Source organism: Aquarana catesbeiana, linkage group LG04 (genome assembly GCF_042186555.1).
Source record: "Aquarana catesbeiana isolate 2022-GZ linkage group LG04, ASM4218655v1, whole genome shotgun sequence".
Classification (NCBI taxonomy): Eukaryota; Metazoa; Chordata; class Amphibia; order Anura; family Ranidae; genus Aquarana; species Aquarana catesbeiana.
Window position 1 is genome coordinate 566,554,684 of NC_133327.1, and position 25,878 is coordinate 566,580,561.

Here is a 25,878-nt window from a genome sequence, read left to right on the forward strand (position 1 = left end):
GATGACATCCTTTTTTACATCCAACAGCCCAGAATCACTCTCCCTAATTTAATGCAAGCCTTCTCGGTATTTAATCAAGTCTCAAATTTTAAAATTAATAAGTCAAAATCAGAAATTTTGAATATCTCAGTCCCTAAGGAAACCGCTAGCCATCTGCAGAAATCTTTTCCATTTAGTTGGCAAAAAAAAGCCATGAAATACCTAGGTATATTCCTCACCCCCACCTTGACATCTTTATTTCATGCCAATTTCATGCCTTTACTAAACACAATTAAATCTGACCTTCAAAAATGGTCACAAATAGCACACTCATGGATGGGGAAGATAAACGTGGTGAAAATGAACGTATTGCCCAGATTGCTATTTATGTTTCAAATGATACCTTTTCAAATACCAGCGGGGTATTTTACACGTTTAACAACTATGATATGTAGATATGTATGGAACAGACGTCACCCCAGGTTGGCCAGATCACTACTTATAAGGTCAAAAGCAGATGGAGGTCTCGCTCTACCGGACATTAAACGATATTATTTGGTAGTCATTTTATCTAGAATATCAGACTGGAAATACCACAAAGACTCGAAGCTTTGGGTGTCATTAGAATTAGCACTGGGGGGCTCTGACCTTTATCCCTTAATTTGGATACCAAGGAAATTCAGGCATCTCTCTAAGGATGCATCCCCACTCACATGCTACACCCTTAAGACTTGGGACCGGCTCTGCAAAAAACATGACTGGCAATACAATTCTTCTCTTATGCCATTAACTGGCCATATGTGTTTTCCTCCTGGGAACATTGATCCCAAACTCCACTCCTGGAACCTCGGGAACTCTGTTTTATTACACCAAGTTATCAAGGACTCTGACATTGTACATCTTTCCACACTAACTGCCACGCAAAACCCATCGCCCATGGACCAATGGAGATATCTACAACTGTCAGATTTTATCAAAGCCCTCCCAAAACCATTGCGCAATATATCCAACTTAACATTGATAGAAGCAGCATTTGTTGATGATCAACCGGTGGAGAAACCCCTCTCTTATTTTTACCAAGCTTTAAGATCACTCGCCACCAAAGGATACCCTAGCTTTCTCCGCAATTGGGAGAAAGACCTCCACAAGAATTTGACAGAGACCCAAAGGTCATCCATCCTTCATTTATCTCACTCATCTTCTATGTCCTCAAAAACTGCTGAGGTTAATTACAAACTTTTGACCAGGTGGCATTACACACCCGCGGTACTTCATAAATTCCTCTCTCAAAATTCGCCACTCTGTTGGCGGGGCTGTGGTGAGAGGGCGACGCATGCCCATATTTGGTGGTTCTGCCCACTTATCAGGCCCTTTTGGCTTACTATTCTCCACTGGATAAAAGAAATCCTGGGATCAGAGGTGCCCAATGATCCCTGGCAAGTATTATTGCAATGTACGGTCGAACCAGCAGGATCATACAGATGCACTGCAAAACATGCCTGAAAAACGCATCAACTTAGGGTAAAAGGTCATCAATGGCAGGCTCTTTATTCACGTATGACAGATTTTTTTTAAATCTCACATTAGCTTTTACAAATATGCAAACATTTTATGATTGCATTCAGGTAGAAACATAAGTTCAGAGTTCATAAACTTCTTGCATACATTTCTACGTTAGGCAAATTCCTAATATAACTAGTATCAAAGCAAATACTACTTTTGACATTCATTAAAATTCCACACTGCTACCTAGGATTTTAACTGTCTCACAGTATATAATAAATAGTAATATCAGCAATTCCTTGCTCTTTCAAGCTTAAAGTATAAGGCAATTTTTTTTTTTTTTTTTTTGACAGAGTAGAGAGTAATTAGAAAACCGCTAGGTTTTATTCCTCTCTGTGTCCCTGTTAGGAAGATTTACTTTCTCTGTTTGCTCCGTTAACTGTTATCACCAAAAGTAAAAGAAAGAACAGGAATAGAGGGGAAATTCTAGTTCCAATGGCCCTGGTAATAATCAGGGATTCCCTTACTATGGTGGGATTTCGTTTCACTTCTTGTTTCAGTTATAGAACAGGAAGTGAAGAGGAATGTCCCCAATGGGACACAGATGGCAAAAAAATAAACTTACGAGGTATAACCCTCCCTTACTCTATCCAAGATAGAAAAAAGGTTTGCCTTTAGCTCTACTTTAATACAATGTTGCAATATATTGCAACAAATAACCAAAGACTGAGTATAATATGAATCCCATATTAACGTAGTATCAGTATTGTTTTCTCAATATTTTTTTTTGATCAGCATATTTTTTCTAGGTCAGTGACTCAAAAGGCATTGAAGACAAAGGGTCTATAAGCAAGGCCTATAGCACTTCATAAGGAAGATAACAATGGCAGCCCCTGCATCTCACTCAGGACCATAACTAGAAACTTTAGGGCCCCAGTGCAAGAAATCATGAAGGCCCCCCCCGGAGGTGGGGTGGTGGCGGTGGTACTGGAGGGGGGTGGTAGCAGTTGTACTGGAGGGGGGGTGATGGCAGTAGTACTGGAGGGGGGTTGGTAGCGATTGTACTGGAGGGGGGGTGGTGGCGGTGGTACTGGAGGGGGTTGGTGGCGTTGGTACTCAAGGGGGGGTGGCAGCAGTGGTAGTGCCATCCTCTCCCACCACCACCTCTGCCTCTTACTGATCCCACACCCCCACAACTGATCTCATCCCTATTCCCGCCCCATCATCACCTCTGTTGTAGTGGTGATGGGGGGATAGATAGAGATGAGATCTGCGGTGGTGGTGGAGGGATGGGATCAGTAAGAGGCAGAGGTGGTGGAGGTTGTTGGGATCGATTGTAGTGCAAAATGTCACTAGACTTACCGCCAATCAATCGATTCCCCCTCAGAAATTCTTCACCGTGCCTCCTCCAGGAATGCCTTGCCTCATGGGTAGACCGTAGATGGGACAGCAGGTACTCCACACAGTCGCAGAGGGGAGAGCTCCTCCCCCACCATCACTCAATTGGTGTCAGCAGATCTGCTGACTTTATTTTTCAATGTCCACACAGTCTATCAGCGCTGCGCTGCCTCTGCCTTCTCTCTCTCTCCCCTCAGGGGGCGAAAGCATGGAACGAACCACTGACACATGACGAATGGCGGTCTGCGGGCCCCCCCCTGAAGTGGCGGAGAACTACAGGGCCCAGTCGCAAGTGCGACTGTTGCGACCCTTATAATTCTGCCAATGCTCAGGACAGGTTTCCTTTAAAGCATACCTGTACTATGTCTGTGCAGGGCAAAGCAACAGGTTCACTTTAATCATGGCCCCTCATACACCCTCACCTTAACTTTTCGGTCTTTGATCCACTGTTGCTCTGTTTAGCTACCAGAAGCAAAGAGGTACTTCCAGGTATGGAGGAGCATGTTACTTGCTTCCCTTTATGCCATGAAACAGAGCTAATGCTAAGGTTGGCCACAAAAACCAAAATTTTGATCATTGTGCGGGTTTTCCTGCCTAAATTCGTTTTTTTTTTTCACCCTGCTGAATGAAAAAACAAACTTCGTATGGTCAGCTCTAGTGATTGGCTGGTCAGGCACCAAGCGCTCTCACAAAGTCATCATTCCCATGTAATCGCAAAGTTGTAATTTGGAGCTTAAATGGTACTTCTCCTACTTCTCCTTTTCATTCTCAGTGGCCAAATGGAGCAACAGGGAGTGAAAAAAGGCCGGTTTCCCCTGCTTGGGCAAAGCACAGGTTAACTTTAACGGTATTGTACACTTTCAAATGTTTTAGTTATTAGTTTAGTTATGTCCCCTGTGTTATTTGTTTGCCTATCTTGTAATTATGGGCTCACATGTTGTGGCTGCAGTGAGTGGTGTAATGGCTGGGAGTTTCCATTATGTCCATGTATTCATTCCCCTAGCTTGTCCCTAGTCACAAAAGGGACAAGACCACCTAATGTGCCAGGTCAAGCAGCATCCAATGCATGTGTTGCAATCTGCTCTGTGTTGCATTACAAATATGAGAGTGCTAATGATTTAAAACAACTAAAAACATCCCCCAGCTGCATCAGTGAGCTCTCTGGGGGAAATAGCAAAGAGTTACATAGTTACATAGTTACATGGTTGGTAAGATTGAAAAAAGACACAAGTCCATTAAGTCCAACCTGTGTGCACGCTTTTATGTCAATATTACATTGTATATCCTTGTATGTTGTGGTCGTTTAGGTGCCTATCTAGTAGTTTTTTGAAATTATCTATGTTCCCTGCTGAAACCACTGCTTGTGGAAAAGAATTCAAGCAGGTTAAGGTTAAATTGCTTCTCTTCTAATTTTAGTGAATGGCCATGTGTCTTTTTAAATTCCCTTTTCACGGAAAAGTTTTATCCCTGTTGTGGGGTGATCAGTACGGTATTTGCACATTAAAATCAGAGACAGAATAAGTTCAGTGCTTGTAATCTTTCCCATAGCTGAGGTCCTCCAGTCCCTTTATTAACTTTGTTGCCCTCTCTGGACTCTCTCCAGTTCAAGCACATCCTTCCTGAGGACTGGAGCCCAGAACTGGACGGCATACTCCAGGTGCAGAATCTTGTAAAGTGGGATTATTATCGTTTTATCTTTGGAGTTAATCACCTTTTTAAAGCATGCCAATATTCTATTGGCTTTGCTTGCAGCAGCTTGGCATTGCATGCCATTGCTGAGCCTATCATCTACTAGGACCCCCAGGTCCTTTTCCATTCTAGATTCCCCCAGAGGTTCTCCCCCTAGTAGATTGCATTCATGTTTTTGCCACCTAAATGCATTATTTTACATTTTTTTACATGAAACCTCATTTGCTATGTAGTTGCCCACCCCATTAATTTGTTTAGATCCTCTTGCAAGGTTTCCACATCCTGCCGAGAAGCTATTGCCCTGCTTAACTTAGTATCATCTGCAAATACTGAGATTGAGCACTAGCTTGCTTCCCTCTTCTATACTACCAAAATGGCAAATGCTGTTGCTAATTTACAAAAAGTGTGCAAGCCCCTTTGTTAATTAGGACTGGTCTGCTTTGTGTCCTATGCTGTGTCTGTCACAGGCCGAACTGCATGATCCCTCTGCCTGTGACCGTGACCCTTGTCTGTTTAATTTTGCTTATGGCTTTAAAAAAATTGTCTACCTACGGGTAAGTCCTTGATATTTTGGAAACAACATAATATTTCGATAATTTACAGTGCAATAGTTACATATACTTTGTTGATGGTTTATTTCCATATACTGTACTTCCTTTTTCACTTGATAGGTGTCCACATATTGTCATGTTTTTGTGCTCCACAAAACTAAAGGCACCAACCTGATTCCGTCCGATCTATGGTGTGACCATTGTTTGGGAATACCAGTGTGTAATCAAGACTTTAATTTCTACAAAAATGTATGAACCATAAAATATTGCAGATAAATTACTCAATGAAATATACAAATTCTCATAAAAGTCAGGTGCACCTCAGCATGTATACAGAACAGCTCAACACAGAAGCCATGTGTTTGATGTTTGGCCTGGGCAAGTCACCTGAAACCATCAAAGCTGCCACAAACATCTTCTTAAGAGCACATGATGAATGTTCCTGAAAAGATTAACTGTATAATTATGTAGCATGAAAAGATGGGCAGCTAATAAGGAGCTGCAGCTCTCACTGTACACTACATGCATTGTATTCTAACATATCTGGAATCATGCAGGTGTAAATGCTGAGAAATTGTTAGTTAACTACTAATGTTCCATTTTGTATCTTTGTGTTCAAATAATTTTGTTTGCCAAAAATTATAAATAGTGTACCCCAGAGATACTCGGCTGGCCATGCACAAAGGCAGCCCTTCTACAAAGCCCAGATTTAAAGCTAAATTCCAATTAATACATCTTAGCACACAGTTGATATTCAGATATGTCTTCGGAAATGTCTTGCAAAAGAATATGCAGTTCTGTGCAATCATCTCTGTGATGAATGTTCGCTTGCCAGACAGACAGCACAGCCTGGTCCTGGACTTGCACTTCCAACATGGTCAAGAAAAATGGTCAAAAACACTCCCAGTTTGCCAATTATACAGTGAAGGAGCAACAGCATATTAGAGTCTGCTTTGCTCACTTTGCTTTCTCCTTCTGTTAGCATGTTCTCTGCCAAGATGTGTATGCTGCAGAGCTTGAATATTTCCCAGAGTTGAACCCGCTGCTTTCAGGCTCCTGTGTAGGAGATTATAGAAAATGACACCAAGACAAGTTCAGCTACAGTACTTACTTTAATTCAATTTAAAGTTAAACTCTGGGCACAAATTTAATTCAAATATATTACTCAATAGCCACAGAGGATATAAATCTCTTTTGCATGCAATAATTACCTTTGTGGGAGGGACCCAGCATGTCCACCTACTACAGGCTGCCTGCAGAAAATTAAGGGTTACAAGACCAGTCATCCTGCACAAGGAGAGGAATCAGCAGTGACCGGTATGTATTACAGGAAATCTCTGCACAGAGGTAAAGTTTCACATTAGATTACTGCACAGATCTGGAAGACCAGCACAAAGTATACCAAAATCCAAGTAAAAATGCCTCTTGTAGTTAGACTATATTTGCTTATCCAGATAGAGTTCAGATAAAGTTAATTTTTATTTTTCTGGTGAACACTGACTCCTCAATTTGCTGAAGACCAATGCTAACAGTAGAACCTTTACATCTGACTCTTTGGGAGTGTTAGATGCCTTTTTCCCCACCCCTCGCTGCGTGCTCTGGTTTACTCCCCCAGCCTTTACATCACTCATTGCACAAAACAGATAAAGTTCTACATTACCATGCAAGTTAATTAAAGCGACTTTGTAACCTTAGAAGAGCTGCTAATAAGTAAAAAGTGCAGGCATCCAAAGATGTAAACTGCAGTCCTCACCAATACAGCTGATTCATAGGTGGGACAATTTCTGGCAGTGTTTAACCACTTCAGCTCAGAAGATTTGGCTGCTCAATGACCCAGCCATTTTTTGCGATACGGCACTGCGTCGCTTTAACTGATAATTGCGTGGTCGTGCGACGCTGTACCCAAACAAAATTTACATCCATTTTTTTCCACAAATCTTTTGGTGGTATTTGATCATCTCTGCATTTTGTTTTTTTTTGAGCTATAAACAAAAAAAAAGAGCGACAATTTTGAAAAAAAACACAATATTTTGTACTTTTTGCTATAATAAATATCCCCAATTTTTTTTTTTTAAAAAGCATTTTTTTTCCACAGTTAAGGCTGATATGTATTCTTCTACATATTTTTGTAATAAAAATCGCAATAAGCGTATATTGATTGGTTTGCACAAAAGTTATAGCGTCTACAAAATAGGGGAAAGATTTATGGCATTTTAATTTTTTTTATGTATTTATTTTTTACTAGTAATGGTGGTGATCAGCGATTTTTATCGGGACTGCGACATTATGGCGGACAGATCGGACACTTTTGACACATTTTTGGGACCATTAACAATTATACAGCGATCAGTGCTATAAAAATGCACTAATTACTGTGTAAATGTCACTGGCAGGGAAGGGGTGAACACTAGGGGGCGATCAAGGAGTTAACTGTGTTCCCTCATGTGTGTTCTAACTGTAGGGGGATGGGACTGACTAGAAGAGATGACAGATCGTTGTTCCTAGCTAGTAGGAACACACGATCTGTCTCTCCTCTCTTTACAGAACAGGGATTTGTGTGTTTACACACACACACGTCCCTATTCTGGCTCTCGTGTCCGTGATCGCGTGTGGCCGGTGGTCATCGTGACCGCCGGCCACGCACATTGGCACCCCCGCAGTGCAGCTGTGCGCGCGTGCGCCTGCTATCCCCACTTGAAGGGAACGGCGAACAGCTATGGCGGTTCATGGGAACGTGCCGACCTGCCACAGTATAGTGACGGTTGGCAAGTGGTTAAAACTTAACGCCAGGTTTTAGAGAAGTTTAACTAGTTTGTTTGGACCAGCTTGGTCCAAACTAATTATTTACTATGCTAACAGATGCAGCAGTTGCATGCGGTATATAAACTGTATCTTTTTAGAATGACTGGAAAGTGAGGTTTACTTGGCGTTGGTATACTTGGTGACAGCCTTGCTGCCCTCAGAAATGGTGTGCTTCACCAGCTCTCAGGGCTGCAGAAGACGGATGGTGGTCTGGATCTCTTGGGAGGAGATGGTGGCACGGTTGTTGTAATGAGCCAGGTGAATAGCTTTAACAGCGATGTGCTTTAAGATGTCATTGACATGATGCTTATAGCCTTGGACAAGATTCCGATGTCAGGCTAGACCGGCTTGGACACCTTGTACACGTATATGGCGAAACTCTCATTCCTGCTCTTCCACTTTTTGCCATCTTTCTTCTGGTTCTTGGTCATGGCTTTCTTGGAGCCTTTCTTGGGCTCCATGGTGGACTTGGCTGGTTCAGCCAATAATAAGTAAAATATATTTCCACTCCATGCATGAATATGAATGAATACAGAGCTTATTCTGATTGGCTGAGATGGAGATTGTGATGTAATTTGCACACCTCTCTGTCTCTCAGAGGAAGCCTTTTATTCATTCAGAACTTACAAATCTCCCTGTGAATGGCTGAGCAGCGCTCAGGCCAACTCGTTTTTGTTCCAGGAGTGGGACAGGAAGTTCCACTGCCGGAACACAGAGCTGTATACTGTATAAAACTTCACAGAAAACCGCACTTCTAGTCAATCAAAACTGAGAAAAGTCAACTTGCCTTTTATTCTGATACCAAATATAAACATATAGATAATCTGAAGGCAGTGCTAGATCTCATATTGTAGAATGTGTGCAATATAATATAATCAAATTCACACAAAGAATTATTAATACATTTGCAAGTAAAATAGAAACCATATACATGCTCCACTAAAATGTGGTACTAAACAAACACAATTCATTAGAAATGTCCATGTTTAAATGCATATGCTAAAGATTAGACTTCCAAATAAGATACTGAAGTAAAGCATACATAAGAGCTTTGAAAACCTCAGTGACTATAAAACAGAACATTCAATTTTCATAGAAAATGTCCAAAGTCTAATGTTCCAAGTCTCCAGTGCACATTACATACGTGCCCAAACCTGCGTACACCACAGGTCCAATGAAGATGTTGATCCAGGCTTGTTCCATCCTGTCTCATGTACATTCCTAATAGCCAGTGAAGCAGCCAACCACACTAATGAGCCAATAGAAGCGTGTGGGACATGGCGGGTGGCAGGAAAGTTTTACCACTTCCAGAAGGTGTCAGAGTATTACCTGATCACAACAGTCCAGGATTTGGTGCAACTGCAGATATGTACAGTAACCTAATAGGGTCCTAAACTTTACACTGGTAAACAGTGTTTTCCTTTTAAACGAAGGAGTCAATTTAATACTTACTAACTTACTTCCCAACTGCCTAATATTGGCAAGACCTTTCCAGTTTTAGGCCTAATTAATAAAACTGTGTATGTGTGATAATACCTTTCAAATGTGGCATATTGAGTGTTACTGTCACCTATGAAAATATCTTTTGGTTGATCAAAAATAGAAACCTTTATGCATTATTAATGAGTGAAATGTTTCCACTGGAATGTATCACTCAATTCTGAAAGGTTTTTTTTCTGTAGGTAAAATAACTCTAAGTTTGGATATTAAGATGCTTTCATCTTTTCACTTGATACTGGCTTAGTAAAATGTGGATGCAGTGACTTAGTGGATGCAATGAGAAAGGTGAAGTCCAATGGGGGTAAGAATACCATTTACAATAATTGTTTTTTATGGATAAAAAACAAATCAAAGTAATTATAGTGTGTGGTTCCTCCAGCAAAATAAAACATAACATACAATTTTATAGCATTCATTTTAAGCTGGTATCTTCTACAATAAAAAGTGATCAAGGAAGCGGTGCATAAGCAGTAGGACATAACTGTATTCCATTTTTTTAAAAACCTTTTGGAGGTAGAGTAATAACACTTAAAACATGTAACTGTACATTCACTAATATTGTTTATTTGCACTTTGTCCCGGCACTTTCGGAAAAAAAAAAAAGCATGGTAGTTTACCCTCTGAGAAGTTCTATCTCCAGCAATTATTGCCTGCAATATACAGTACATTATATATGAAACAATCCAACAAGACCAAAAAATAAAATAAAAATTTAGGTTGTAAGCTATGACACCTATAGTAATTTCACCTCACATAAAAAAATGAATAAAACATAAATCATAAATCCAAAAAATGTCCATCAGTGTGTCCATTAACCAATACTTAAAATGAACATGTTGATAAGGATCAAATCTTTTTCCTTAGCTTTCCTTTGCATTCATACAGGCTATGTGCAAATGGACGCTCACCTCCTTAAATGACCTCTCTGTACAAATGAGGTCAAACAAGCGTTTATTACCTAAAGCACAACAAATACTCACAAAGCGCACCTGATGATGTCACATATGTCGAAACGCATGAGACGGAGTTACGCACACACGCTACTGCGCATGCGCAACCGGAGTTTGGCCATTTTACTCAAGGGAAACTGATCAGCCCTGGATATGATGTACATACATGCCTTTTAATGCCGTTTTTCATGTACGTGCACTACGATTTCATTTGATGTGAAAATTCTACAGTATTGCAGAGTGTGTTGCGAATGTGGAATTTATGTTTTTCCCGCACTACGGGTGTTGAGCATTACGGAGTGTTTCTGAAAGTTGCTTCCTGATCTATTCGGGATTTCTCCATTGCATACTGCTCGTGGCTATCCTAGAGGACTCACAGGATGTACAGGCTCCTACTGAGTGGATCTGTGATCCAAATAAGCGCTGTATGACCTCCTGTGTAAGAATGGTCTCTGGCTTTCTGGTAAGTCTTCAATTTTTTAATGTGGAGGGTGACACGCTGGTGACTCCTTTGTTTCAAACTTACCACACGGATCATTTATCCTCAGCGGATTCTTGGGACTTTTTTCCTTATAGACTTTTGTCTTGATCATTTTTGAATATATTGATCATATTGACTTATGCACCTTATAGCACTTTTTGCACTTTCATTTATGAATTTGCACATTCAGCGCTGCACTTTGTTTATATATTTTTCCTGTGCCTGATATCTGGGTATAGTGTACAGCTGCTTGTTTTTTTTTAATTTGAGCGCATATATATACATTTTTCTCTTATTTTTTGCAAAATTGTATTTTTATTAAATTTTTGATGTTTTAAAGTGAACAAGTACAGCATTGTTGCACAATTTAGAATACAAAAATATTGAAAACATATTGATATCAAAACAGAATAGGTACAGATGAACAAAATTCACAATTACAGAGCACAGGAGTGTTCTGCATAATATGTCCAGGATATATAAAGTAAGCAGTCCAAAATTAGGTAGTATAGATTCGAAACCATAAGTCAATCACATAAAGGGAAGAACAAAGATTCCATGAAGGGTATGTGATACGGGATAAGAAACTCTAAATGACATACATAAGAGTGAAGTAAGTGGGGGGGAGGCACCATGATCACAAGAAATACTTATGCCAAGAAAAATTTTAAGAAGCGATAGTTGGCATAGAGGTCCCAAATTCCGACCGATCCCAGAATTCCCACACTTTTTCAAATTGGGGGATAGTGTCATGTACTGAGGCCGTTAGATATTCCATCCTCCGAATTTCATTCACTAGTTGTAATAATTTGGGCCAAGGAGGAGGTGCGTTGGACAGCCAGCAAAGGGGAATAAGTCTTTTGGCAGCCAGTAATATGTAAGAAAGAAGCCGGTTGGTTCTTCTGGTTAAGCCAGAGAAAGGAAGGCCCAACAGATAATGCAAGGGATCGAGTGGGAGGGATTTATTCAACACTTTCTGTATCAGGAGCCTCACCTCACACCAAAAAGGTTGGATCATTGCCAAAATATATGGATTAAGGAACCCGTGTCAGTCCCACAACGCCAACAGCGTGGCGAGACTGAAGGATCATATTTATGAATAACGTCAGGGGTTCTATACCAAAACATGAGAATTTTCATGGATGTCTCCCGCTGGGTCACACACTTGGAAGACTTGGAAACAGTGGACCAAATCCTATCCCATACCTGGATCGAAATAGGTCTGCCTATTAAATGGGACCATTTTCCCATATAATGATGTGTGGTCTCAGTAAGAGGTGTCGACTCATGAAGGATACGATGAATGGAGGATTTTAAATGTAATTGATGGGGACCTTGAGCGCATATGTACTCAAAGGTAGTTGGATTGTCAAGAATTAAGGTTGGGGATTTAGAGTGAAAAAAATGTCTAACCTGCAGGTAAAAGTGGAAAAGTTGGGGGGGATATCAAATTTCTCACGTAGAGTATCGAAGGTATGTAATCTTCGTGTGATAGGGTGTACTAGATTTCGAAGTTGGAAAAGGGAGGCATTGAGCCATGAAAAGATCCTGCTCAGGGACATACTATCTGGTATAAGTGGGTTAAACAATATATTGACAAGCGGGGAACAAGGCGAGGCAAGGCGATAGACTTTGAGGCATTTACGCCAGATGGTTAAAGTAAAAATCATTGGAGTAGTGCATTGGCATTTGAGAATGGGTTCCAGGGATGAGGGACCCCCCCAAACCAAGGAACTCGGATGGACTGGATATAGCACACCCTTTTCAATGGCAGTCCACTGATTTGGTGCGAATAAAGAGGACCAGGAAGCAATAGGCCTTAAATGTGAGGCATAGTAATATTTAATAATGTCTGATGCACCCATTCCCCCCCTGGATCTTAGGGCAAAAACCACAGAACTTGCTATGCGATGAGCCCTATCCCCCCATATGAACTTTAAGAAACTCAGTTGAATTGCCTTTAATTGGAAGGAGGGCAAGGCAACTGGTAATGTTTCAAAGTGGTACAGCAGTCTAGGTTAGAATAGACATTTTTAGGACATTAATCCTACCCAACAAAGACAAAGGGTATTTTGCCCAAGCCAACAGGGATTTATTGATGTCCAGAACCAGGGATGGAAAGTTAGCGGAGTAAAGAGAGGAATAGGAAGGGGTGAGAAGAACACCTAGGTATTTAAGGGAAGTTTTGCACCACTTGTAAGGATATGACTCTTTGAACTGTGATAATATGGGTAACGGGATGTGTATAGGCAAGGCTTCAGTCTTGGAGGTATTGACCTTATAACCCGAGATGGCCCCAAAGGAGGTCAGCCATTTATGTAGAGAGGGAAGAGAGATCAATGGATTAGTGATAGTGAGCAAGATGTCATCCGCGAATAGTGATAACTTATATTCCCCCGTCGCATCACCACCCCACGAATATCCGGATGAGTGCAGATGGACTCGACCAGGGGCTCTAAACATAAAATAAAAAGTAATGGTGATAAAGGGCAACCCTGCCAAGTACCATTAGTCATGGGGAAGCTAGGCGACAAGAAGGATGACATCTGTACTTGAGCTGTAACTGTCGAATATAGGGCCTCTAAAGCTTTCAGAAAAGGGCCCCTGAAGCCATACGTCTTCAAAACATTAAACATGTAAGGCCAACTCAGTCTATCGAAGGCCTTTTGTGCATCTAGACTTAAGATTAATGCCTATCTGGAAGTTCTATTCAAAAGATCTATCAGGTCGTTTGTACGACGGGTATTGTCCCCCGCATGTCTACCAGGCACAAAACCTACCTGATCCTTATGAATCAGTTTGGTTGATAAGTCTAGATAATCTGGATGCAATAATTTTAGTAAAAATGTTATAATCCGAATTTAAAAGGGCTATAGGCCTATAATTATCTGGGATAGAGGGATCCTTGCCCGGTTTTGGGATGACGGAAATATATGAGTGAGAGAATTGTGAAAGAGGAGACATACCCTTGAGCATAGACTCAGAAAGAGTAAGCATGTGTGGAGACAAGATATCAAAGAAGGATTTGTAGTAAAAATAGGGCAGGCCGTCAGGGCCGGGTGATTTATGTAGTGCAGTGGTTCTCAGCTCCGGTCCTCAGGACCCACTAACAGGCCAGGTTTGCAAAATAACTAAAATACATCACAGGTGATATCATATGCTGTTCAGTGATTGCAGTATTCTAGTCTGCATCTCCCCAAGGTAATACTTAAAATCTGGCCTGTTGGTGGGTCACGAGGACTGGAGTTGAGAACCACTGATGTAGTGGGAGTTTCTTAACCATAGTCAGAAGTTCTTCAGTCGTTATGTTTATATTCAAACTATCTAAGTCCTCTGAAGACAGTTTCGGGAGTTTTATGTTGGAAATTTTTTTTTTAAACTTCTCCTGAGTGAAGTTAAAATGGTTCTTTGGGGTTAGACAGTTGTACAATTTATGATAAAATTTGCCAAAGGTGTTTGACATTGCAAGGGGGTAATACACTCTAGATCCATCCGCCTGTTGAAGGAAATCAGGAAATGAGTTAAATGGGCGTGGATGTAGTTTGTTGACTAGCATTCTAAGTGGTTTAATTGAATATTCGTAACATTTTTGTTTTGTCCATAATAAAGACCAGGCTGCCCTGCCCAGTTGTATTAGTTTGATTGGCTCTCCGAGGGAGGTGACCCTGCGTAGTTTCGACACTGTGGGGCCACTCAATAGCCTCTGCTCCGCAGTGACCAAAGTGGAAGTAAGGGACTGTATAAGACTATTTCTATCTGTCTTGTGTGCCTTCCAAAGTGTGTACAAATCTGAGACAGACCCTATGTTAAGCTGGAAATATTCTTCTAGACTTTTTGCTAAGATGGTACGTGAGACCTCAGATTGTAGGAGGTGATCGTTTAGGCGCCAGTGACATGACTTAGTGTAGGCCTGGGAAAGCATAAGGTTCAATCTGATTGGAGCATGATCCGACCATGTAATAGGTGATATGTCAGCCTCAGCCACGTAAGATATGAGTGGGGCTGATAAAAAGAAATGGTCAAGACGTGAGTACATTTTGTGAGCTGAGGAATAAAAAGTGAACTGTTTAGAGGAGGGGTGTCTGATCCTCCATGAGTCGAACAGTTGATGAGACCTTATATATTTGCGAAAGGAGTTAGCTTGGGATATAATCTTTTTAGAAGGCGTAGTGTTAAAGAGGGTTTGCCTATCTCTAGTGGGTGACATAACCAGATTGAAATCCCCGCCAATGATCACGAAAGGCTGTGATGAGTAGCGAGGGGAGTCAAACAATTTATTGAGGAAATCAACTTGGCCTGTATTAGGGGCATAGAGATTGATGAGGGTAAAAGATGTAGTCATATATTCACAATCCAGTATAAGAAATCTACCAAGAGGGTCGGCATGAGAGCTTTTAACCTTAATAGGGCATGATTTTCTAACCAGAATCGCCACTCCTGCCTTGCCCGAAGGATCCGAGGCAAGGAAGGAAGTGGGGAAATACCTTGAGGCAAATTTAAGCGAACCGTCTGACTTAAAATGGGTCTCCTGGACTACACCACATCTGCGACTGAGGCCCTGAAATCCTTCAGGGCCATCCAGTGCTTGGGGATGGAATCCAGGCCTTTCACATTATACAACATAATTTTCAAAGCCATGTGTATGGACCAGTTAGATAAGCTTTTGTAAGGGCATAGACATCAAAAAGTACGAAAACATAAGAGACAAAAAAAATACAAATATGATCACAAACATTGCCTGTAACAGCATTCCCTTGGTACCCAAATATTAGCAGACATATCCTGTAATAAAACTGCATTTGGTTAGAGAGATATGGGTAGGACATTTTCTTCCTAAGCATCTGATTAATATCCATGGACAAAGTAGAAAACAAAAACCAACTGGAGAAAAAAAATAAAAACAAAAAAGAACTGAAATTCTGTAAGACCTGAGAGGCAACTGCGTCTCAAGAGGCCCTGAACAAGTGTCAAGGCCAGGTAGGGGCATGTATGGACTTCCGTCAGGAGACTCTAGGTAAAGAACTGGGAAGCACCCGCCGCTCGCCTTTTTTTTTTCTCTTATTTTATGATTTGTTGCGCTGCACCTTTTTGTTTTGTTTAATTATTGCCTGAAGCCTCCCAGCTCTGAATACTTCCTTCTGTGCTTTGCTAAAAATGCTCTTGGGTGAGGATCTCCCAAACAGAACCCTGTATTAGTGGCAAGGAATGGCTTGTTAATTGTAAAGATAGATGCAAACACAGGCTAGGAAACAGGATTTATCTTTAGTGAAGGTAACCCATAATGCTTTGCGCAACCGCTGGCACATACCTATGTACAACCACATCTTCTTATTGCTGTCAAAGTATTTACAGAGGCTCTGGACCCTGTTGGGCCCTTACAGCTGTGTGCATGTATATGTCCTTAAAAAAATTGTGCAAAATAATTTAGGTAGACAATCACGTGTAGTGAGCATGGACATCACTCTGCACTTAAATACATTTGGTTGTGATAAAAGATGTCTCATTTGTTTTTCAGGTTCTTGTGATGAGTTTTTCATGTAGTTGATAAAAGTATTACTTCCCATAGGCTTCAGCAGTAAAAGCATGTGATGTGACACCATTGAAACGTTGACAGTTCTTATTTCCTAGAAGGAATATTTATTTTTCTTTTATTTCTTTTGAGAACTTTCAAAAAAACTTTCAATAAAGAGGCCAGTTAGGATTAAGATTATTACAGTGCATTCATTCCAAAGACTTGACTGAAATTAAACTCGCTGGATGAGAAACCGTGCAGGTAAACGCTTACATGATTTATTTTAAGACAAGGCCACTTACAGTATCTCACAAAAGTGAGTACATACCTCACATTTTTGTAAATATTTTATTATATCTTTTCATGTGACAACACTGAAGAAATAACACTTTGCTACAATGTAAAGTAGTGAGTGTACAGCTTGTATAACAGTGTAAATTTGCTGTGCCCTCAAAATAACTCAACACACAGCCATTAATGTCTAAACCGCTGGCAACAAAAGTGAGTACACCCCTAAGTGAAATTGTCCAAATTGGGCCCAAAGTGTCAATATTTTGTGTGGCCACCATTATTTTCCAGCACTGCCTTAACCCTCTTGGGCATGGAGTTCACCAGAGCTTTACAGGTTGCCACTGGAATCCTCTTTCACTCCTCCATGATGACATCACAGAGCTGGTGGATGTTAGAGACCTTGCACTCCTCCACCTTCCATTTGAGGATGCCCCACAGATGCTCAATAGGGTTTAGGTCTGGAAACATGCTTGGCCAGTCCGTCGCCTTTACCCTCAGCTTCTTTAGCAAGGCAGTGGTCGTCTTGGAGGTGTGTTTTTTGGTCAATATCATGTTGGAATACTGGCCTGCAGCCCAGTCTCTGAAGGGAGGGGATCATGCTCTGCTTCAGTATGTCAGAGTACATGTTGGCATTCATGGTTCCCTCAATGAACTGTAGCTCCCCAGTGCCGGTGTTCTGCCGAGAAAGTTCCTCTCGGCGGATAAGGACCCCCATCTACTGCGCAGGCGCTGCGCCTGCGCAGTAGGAGTCGGCGGAAATAGCCGAAGCGAAATGCAGAAGAAATCAGCTGTACACGGCGCCTGTAAGGGGGCCCCTCGTCACGCTTCGGGCATGGCCTCGCTTCGCTCGGCACTTTTTTATTCCCCCTCTAGGTCCACCTGGATGGTGGGGCTTCAGCCTGGACCTAGGGCGCAGGCGCCGTGCACAGCTGATTGAAGATTTTCGGCGGCTCCTGGTCATTCGTACTGCGCAAGTGCAGCGCTTGCGCAGTACACAGGGGAACTTATCCGCGAGGGAACTTTCTCGGCAAGACACCAGCAGCACTTATGCAGCCCCCAGACCATGACACCATGCTTGACTCTAGGCAAGACACACTTGTCTTCGTACTCCTCACCTGGTTGCCGCCACACACGCTTGACACCATCTGAACCAAATAAGTTTATCTTGGTCTCATCAGACCACAGGACATGGTTCCAGTAATCCATGTCCTTAGTCTGCTTGTCTTTAGCAAACTGTTTGCGGGCTTTCTTGTGCATCATCTTTAGAAAAGGCTTCTTTCTGGGACGACAACCATGCAAACCAATTTGATGCAATGTGCGGTGTACGGTCTGAGCACTGACAGGCTGACCCCGCACACCTTCAACCTCTGCAGCAATGCTGGCAGCACTCGTCTATTTCCCAAATACAACATCTGGGTATCATGCTGAGCATGTGCACTCGACTTCTTTGGTCGACCATGGCGAGGCCTCTTCTGAGTAAAACCTGTCCTGTTAAACAGCTGTATGGTCTTGGCCACCGTGCTGCAGCTTAGTTTCAGGGTCTTTGCAATCTTCTTTTAGCCTAGGCCATCTTTATGTAGAGCAACAATTCTTTTTTTCAGGCCCTCAGAGAGTTCTTTGCCATGAGGTGCCATGTTGAAATTCCAGTGACCAGTATGAGAGGGTGAGAGTGATAACACCAAATTTAACGCACCTGCTCCCCATTCACACCTGAGACCTTGTAACCCTAGTGAGTCACATGACACCGGTAAGGGAAAATGGCTAATTGGGCCCAATTTGGACATTTTCACTTAGGGGTGTAATCACATTTGTTGCCAGCGGTTTAGACATTAATGGATGTGTGTTGAGTTATTTTGAGGGGACGGCAAATTTACACTTTTATACAAGCTGTACAGTCACTACTTTACATTGTAGCAAAGTGTCATTTCTTCAGTGTTGTCACATGAAGCGATATAATAAAATATTTACAAAAAATCTGAGGGGTGTACTCACTTTTGTGAGATACTGTACATTATTCTTAGTCAGAACAAGGCAAACAAGGCTGTCAAACTATTTTCCATGATGCGCCAAAGCAGTACTTTTATTTGGTTGTGCCCGCCAGTGGTCTGGTGCAGTTAATCCATTTCTACCACTGTGGTCAGCAGCAGCTGGAGGGCACTACATAAGAGTATCCACAGAATGAATGAAGCTTGTTGACGCTAGTGTGCATAACACTCAGACAAAACCATATTGAACATGCACATGATTAGGAAGCGGAACTTCACCTAAACGGGGTGAAACACCACTTTCCCTCCTCCCCCCCCTTCTCTACCACTTTTGGAGGCTTTTTTTTTTCTGGGAGCGGGTACCTATTTCTGACAGGTACCCGCTCCCATATCCACTCTTTTCACCTAGACCCCCCTCCCCTCCCCTCATGTCCACAACCCCCAGGGGCACATCACAAGCCTAAGGACACTGTGGGGTTTCTTTACTAAAACTAGAGAGTGAAAAATCTGGTGCAGCTGTGCATGGTAGCCAACCAGCTTCTAACTTCAACTTGTTCAATTAAGTTTGACAAAAAAAAATTGGAAGCTAATTGGTTTCTATGCAGAGCTGCACTAGATTTTGCACTCTCCAATTTTAGTAAATCAACCCCCCTGTGATCAGTCCAAATACACAGCATGTCTCACCCATGCACAGTGGGGAGCCAGTTGTGAGCAGCGGAGGACCTGAAGACCAGCGAAGAACTGGCCCAGGGGGTGACAGAGCTGGATTCCTGGACCAGTAAGTATCAGTTTTATTAAAAGCCAACAGTTACAGTTTTTTGTAGCTGCTGACTTTAAATTTTTTTTTTTTACAAAAGACTGTAGCTCCTCTTCAAAACAGTATTAAACCCAAAAGCAAACATTTATTATATTGCAGCTTTCCAATTCTTAGATGTGGTGCCTGATTAGTTTTCTTTTTAGGCGTCCTTTCTGCTATTTTCGCCTGGTGATCTGGCCAGTAAGTCTGCTGTTTTTCAAAAGAAAAGGCTGTCTTGCAGATATATCAGTTATAGAGATGAGACAAACCATTTACCACTGACAGGGGTGCTTATAATGATCAGTTTTATTTAATTTATGTAAAACCTTTATCCCGAAAGGAAAAAAAAATAGTTTGATGTAACTGCTTATAAAGTGTGACTTGGAACATGGCTTAAATTTGTTAGTGTATCTAAATCTGCTAGTCCACCTAACAATCCCCTCCCATCACACTGACAATGCTGTTGCATAAAGGTGCCCTTGTGCTCATTCACCCAGAGTGGGGGCACTCTAAAGTCTCGTACACACGATCGGATTGTTAGCCAACAGAGCGTCAGACTTTTGTCCGAAGGGCGTGTGACAGGAACTTGTCTTGCATACAAACGGCACACAATTGTCGGCCAACAAACGGGAACGTAGTGATGTACTATGTGGAATTTCAGCTCTTGAGTGCCACCCTTTGAGCACCTTCTGCTAATGTTGTGTTTGGTGAGCATTGATTCTGAGCATGCGTGTTTGTACTTTGGACTTTTGTGTGACGGACTTGTGTACACACGATAGGAAAATCTGACATCAGACCGTTGTCCGCCGAAAATTTACTAGCCTGCCATCCAACATTTGTTGGCCGAAAGTTGGACAACAATTGTCTGATGGAGTGTACTAACGGTCGGATTTTAGGCAAACAGTCTGTCATCACACAATTCCCTGCCAAAAATCCGATCGTGTGTATGAGGATTTATACAGGAGGTGTTTTACTGGCCAGGTCACCAGGTGAAAACAGAGGGAAAAAGATAACGAATGCAGCCACCAAATCTAGTGATTGATAAGTACAATATATTACATTTTTGGTTTTGGGTTTAATACCGCTTTAAGCACTGCTCACTGTTAAATTTAGCGTAGAACTAATTATATTTCTGAACCACTGGCACCCCTGCTTTAGAAAAAATATAATAATAAATAGCTTATTTTAAGTAGAACTCCAGTCATAAGTTTTTTTCAGAGGTTTAAATTTGTGCATTTCTATAGACTTGTATAGGAGTTTAAAAACCCCATTTGAAGCGAGCAAAGGCCCATCAACACAAGCCCTGATAGGAATACATTGCTGCTCCATTCTGCACCAGGATACAAAAGAAATATGCATCCTGTACTTCTAAGTATAGAGGAGAAAATGAGAGAATATTGCCCCAGGGATTTTTTGGGTGGGGGGAGGGAGGTGAGTAAATATGCAGTAAGTATTTGGTTGGTATGGAGTGACTAATAAATGTTTGTAGTAAAAAATGTATACTTTATTCAAAAAATTACACAAAATGTTAGGTTAAAAACAATAACAATAACATGATGTTAGTGAAAGATCTGTATGAGCTATCTATTGTTTTTAACCTAACATTTTGTGTAATTTTTTGAATAAAGTATACATTTTTTGCTACAAACATTTATTAGTCACTCCATACCAACCAAATACTTTGCATATTTACTCACCTCCCCCCCCCCCACACCCACCCAAAAAATCCCTGGGGCAATATTCTCTCATTTTCTCCATTATCATTTTTGGGATGTGGTGAGGGGTCGAATATACTCAGATTAAATCAATCGATATATTCGGTAGTCTGCCATTCTATTAATCTTCTAAGTATAGAGAAGCACATGACTTGCCCCATATGACAGTGCCATTACAAACAGTGCTGTCACGCAGGGAGTTCACAGCTCTGTGCTTTGACCTGCCTTGACTGGCAACTTGTAATTTACGTACCGTAAGTCTTTTCATTGCTCTATGAGGGGGAAGTGAAAAGAAGGTTAGTATATGCTGTTGGGGAGAGGCGAAGGCTAAGTAAAAAGTTACAGTGCCCTAAACAGGTTCACCCTAAAGTGTTACTAAACCCTTATATTTAATTAGCAATTCTAGTAGCTGACCTAGGTACTTGTTTGGTGCTTTGTCTTTTTTCAAATTTCCTCATTTCTGGTGGCTCCCTTCTCCTGCTGGTTGCTATAGAGCCACCCTTGCATGCGCAACCCCAGCAGAGAAAGTGTTACTAAACCCACAAGAGTAAAACCAGTATGCAGTAAAGAATGCTTGTTATACTCACTGTGGAACCTAAGGGGGTTAATCCTCAGCATTGTGTAAAAAGACAGTTTGATCCTGTCTTCTCTGATCCACCCAGGGGCGGACTGACCATTCGGGCGCTCGGGCACTGCCCGAGGGCCCCATGCCACTAAGGGACCCCATCGAGGTGTCCAGCTTCAGTAAAACCAGGGACAGTGAAATGTAAAAATCTGTGTTTTTTTAAAAAATCCCAAGATTATAACTGCCCCGCCTCTCCAGTGCCTTTTCAGTGTGTGTATGTGTATTCTGTGTGTGTATATTGGGTGTCTGTGTGTGTATACTGTATGTGTGTGTGTGTGTGTGTGTATATGGTGTGGCCCCATAATCTATTACCTGGGGGCCCAATAATCTCCTATTGCCCGGGGGCCCCATAATCTTCTCCTATTGCCTAGAGGCCCCATAATCTCCTATTGCCCGGGGGCCCCATGAGTTGTCAGTCCGCCCCTGGATCCACCCTTTCTTTTACTGTTTCCAATCCATCTCCTGATAAGACACAGCCCTTGGAGTCACTATGCATGTGCTCAGTTTGGTGTGTATTGCTACAGAGTTTTTTCTTCCTTTTGGGAGGGTGCATGATATCAGCACAGCCCAATCAGCACCGTCAAGCAGTTTTAGGGGTCCTGCAGCCTTATAGGACAGTCAGAATAGATGAAAAAAAAACTCCTCCTACAAGCTTTAACCTGACACTGATAAAACTCACAAGACTGCTGCATACTGTTAATGAGAAAAGGTATTTAGCAGTTTATATTTACTAAAATAATTGCATTTCCATGTTCTGTGTAGGGTGGGAGACCAGATATAGTGAATGCAGGGTCCTGGGTTTAGTAACAATTTATGCCTATGCTAGCAGGCTGCCTGCGCTAACATTCACAGGCAGCCAGAAAGGACTGGATGGGGTGTGCATAGACGGTGGCAATTTTAGGCAAAATGAGGACAAGTGTGACCTGTCGCAACTAGCACCTACAGGCCTCCATCCCTAGTACATAGATATATAGAAGAAAGAGGGGATAGTGGGACTTTGCATGAGGCATGTCTGTGCATTTAATTATTAAGAATAAATAATATCTATAAGTTGATAAAGATTGATATAAAATAATATGAACATAATGTGATGCAGCAAATACGCAATTTATTACATAATCGCTACACACAATTAGTCAATTCATGATTATGAATCATTCCCTCTTTCATCTATATATTGGTGTCAATTTTAACTATGTAGCCCAGGGGAGGAGGATTAGGGCATTTTCTGTGGAGCTACGAGTGAACACTCCCTGACCGGAAGTGCAGGAATTTGCTGGAGACTGTGGTGTATATAACCATCTGAACTGTGTTTCTTGCCTGTACCAGAAGAAAACATAGGGGTATATTTAAAAAAAAAATGTTCAGTGTGAATGTCTAAGCATTTACAAAGCCATCACAAATAATCCCTGTAATATGTCTGAAATGTTTATTTCCTATGATTGCTAGCTCCATCTAGTCGCCCCTGTGTGAACCGGCACTAAGACTTTAGCACAGCTCATTTAAAAAAAATAAAAATAAATTCAAAAAGCACTTACTGTCCTCTGCTAAGCTGGTCTAGCCAGATTTATTTATTATATAAAACGTTTGGCTTTAGTACTACTTTAGGGGGTTTTGCTGATTTTGGTTTGTATTAATATACAAATATATCATTAGGTGGCAAAGAATATGTTAAGTGAAATGCCTTAGATGAACTGTTTTGAAGACCTATCTCATGCCAGATGAGCACTTCTAAATGTTAGGACTGAAAAGGCTCATTGAACAAAATGGCAAGCTTTGCCAGTGGGAGATCATCGCCAATTGAATCCCAGCACTGGATCATCCAACACTTCTGTGTACCAAGCACAAATGCTCCTAAATGTCAGAGCCAACTATCTAATGAGAATATGGAAATCTCATGAGTATTTGTTGTGACTATTTACTATACTTTGCTCCTGGACTAAAAGGCTTTGTTATTTTTACGTTTGAATAAAATCGTTTGAATTTCCTAGCATCGAATGTGAGACGTGTGAAAAAAGAAAGGTCGGCTGAGTTTCTAAGTATACTGTAGTGTAACTTCATAATAAGCTCTCTGTTAAGGAACTATGTTTAACTTGATCACTGTGTAGTTTGCCAGGAGTCCAAGAAGCCATAATAAACACCAACCTGTAAAATGAAGCAGAATTTACTACAGAGCTGACACAAAGGAAGCAATGATGGTCAGCTCTCCACTGGATTCATCTGTCAAAGCCGTGCCAATGCACTTAAACTATTAGTAGACAAGCATTCTCATTTCATTTGAAAAGTGAGGACAATGCAAAGCTACCAAAACAACCACGTTAGCTACCCAATCACTGGTGACAACCCAACAGGATCATTAGTGACCTAGGGTCCTTTCACGCGGGCGTTCAGTTTTTTTGTTGAGTTCAGTCACTGAACAACGGATCAAAAACTGATATGGATGTCAATTTTTACATCCTTTTTCATGTCCGCTGACATCCTTTTTTTACAAAAAAAGAAAAGTGACTAAATTGAACTTCAAACACTGTATATACAGTAGCTGGTTGTTAAGGAGGGGTCGGGAAGCCTGCCGCCGCGTCCTTAACAATCCATGAGTCATCAGCTGTCAGAGTGGTTATAATACTATCCTGCCTCCAGCTAACAAATAAATCTTCTACTCCCCTCATCAGTTCATCCCTCACAGTCCCTTTTGTTTCACCAGCCCCTCCCTCTTAGATTGTAAGCTTGCAGGAGCAAGGTTCCTCTAACACTCTTGTTTTGAATTGTACTGTTGGTGTAGTGTCTCCCTACTTTGCAAAGCGCTGCGCAAACTGTTGGCGCTATTTATATCCTGTATAATAATAAGACTGCCTTCACACTGAGGTGCTTTACAGGTGCTACAGCGCTAAAAATAGCGCCTGCATAGCGCCTGTAAAGGGCCTCTCCTGTCTCTCCAGTGTGAAAGCCCGAGTGCTTTCATACTGGAGCGGTGCTCTTGCAGGACGGTAAAAAAAAGTCCTGCAAGCAGCATCTTTGCAGCACTGTAGGAGCGGTGTATTCACCACTCCTAAAGCGCCCCTGACCATTGAAATCCATGGGGCAGCGCTGCTACAGCGGCGGTTTGCAGGCGGTTTTAGCCCTTTTTTGGCTGCTAACGGGGGTTAAAAGCGATCCGCTAGCGCCCGAATAGCACCGCTAAAATGATGGTAAAGCGCCGCTAAAAGTAGTGTCGCTTTAACGCCACCGACGCTTTGGTGTGAAAGCACCCTTATAATTACATTAAAGTGTAAGTACACCCCCCCCCTGTCGTTTTAAGCCTAGGAAGCTGCCATCTTTGCCTCTGTTTAATCTACAACTGCCATGATGCTGCACATGTGATCAGTTATGACACCAGCCATTGGATGGTTTGACAGTTTGGTTGAGAACACAACCAATGGGAGTGTTACATTTCTGGCACGTGCCAGAAAAAAAATATTTTATGGATGGGTTTACTTCTATTTAAAATAGTTACATATGCTTAAGAAACAGCAGTTTAGCTCTCAGCAAGCCCTGGCTGTCCTTTTTAGCTGCAGGCACTGTGGAGCAATTCATTCTCAAGTTCAACAGAACAGAAGTATTTGTCTTAGCCAGCTTAGCTTGCCCTGCTTCCCCTTCCCATCAGAGATTTGAGCAACTTTTCACCCTTCTCAACCCAAATGTAAAGCAGGAGGTTTGGAGTTCTCAGAGCTCCTGAGAAAAGTTGAATGTTCTCAGTACCTTGGTTAACTATGAGGATGCATTTTTCCACAATGCCTGCGCAACAGAGGTCGGTGAGCTCATTAAATGTGCGCTGAGAATATGTAAATACTTGAATGTCCATATTCTGGCGACATTTACACTTTAAGCTTTAGAGCAGGGGTCTTCAAACTACGGCCCTCCAATTGTTCAGGAACTTCAATACCCATCATGCCTAGTCATGTCTGTGAATGTCAGAGTTTTACAAAGCCTCATGGGAAGTGTAGTTCTGCAACAGCTGGAGGGCCGTAGTTTGAGGATCCCTGCTTTAGAGCCAAGTTATAGTGACATGTCATTTCAGTTGGAGGTTCCCCCCCAACCCCCCCCTGCACCGGATTGGGCTGTGCT

At 41.8% G+C, this 25,878-nt stretch overlaps 1 protein-coding gene and 1 pseudogene across 1 annotated transcript in view; both read right to left on the reverse strand.

Moving 5' to 3' along the window:
- Positions 1-25,878, reverse strand: part of FBLN7 (fibulin 7) — a 182,505-nt gene that overhangs the window by 118,063 nt on the left and 38,564 nt on the right. The gene's annotated exons all lie outside the window — the stretch shown is intronic.
- LOC141140585 (histone H2B 1.1-like) lies at positions 8,040-9,125 on the reverse strand (annotated as a pseudogene).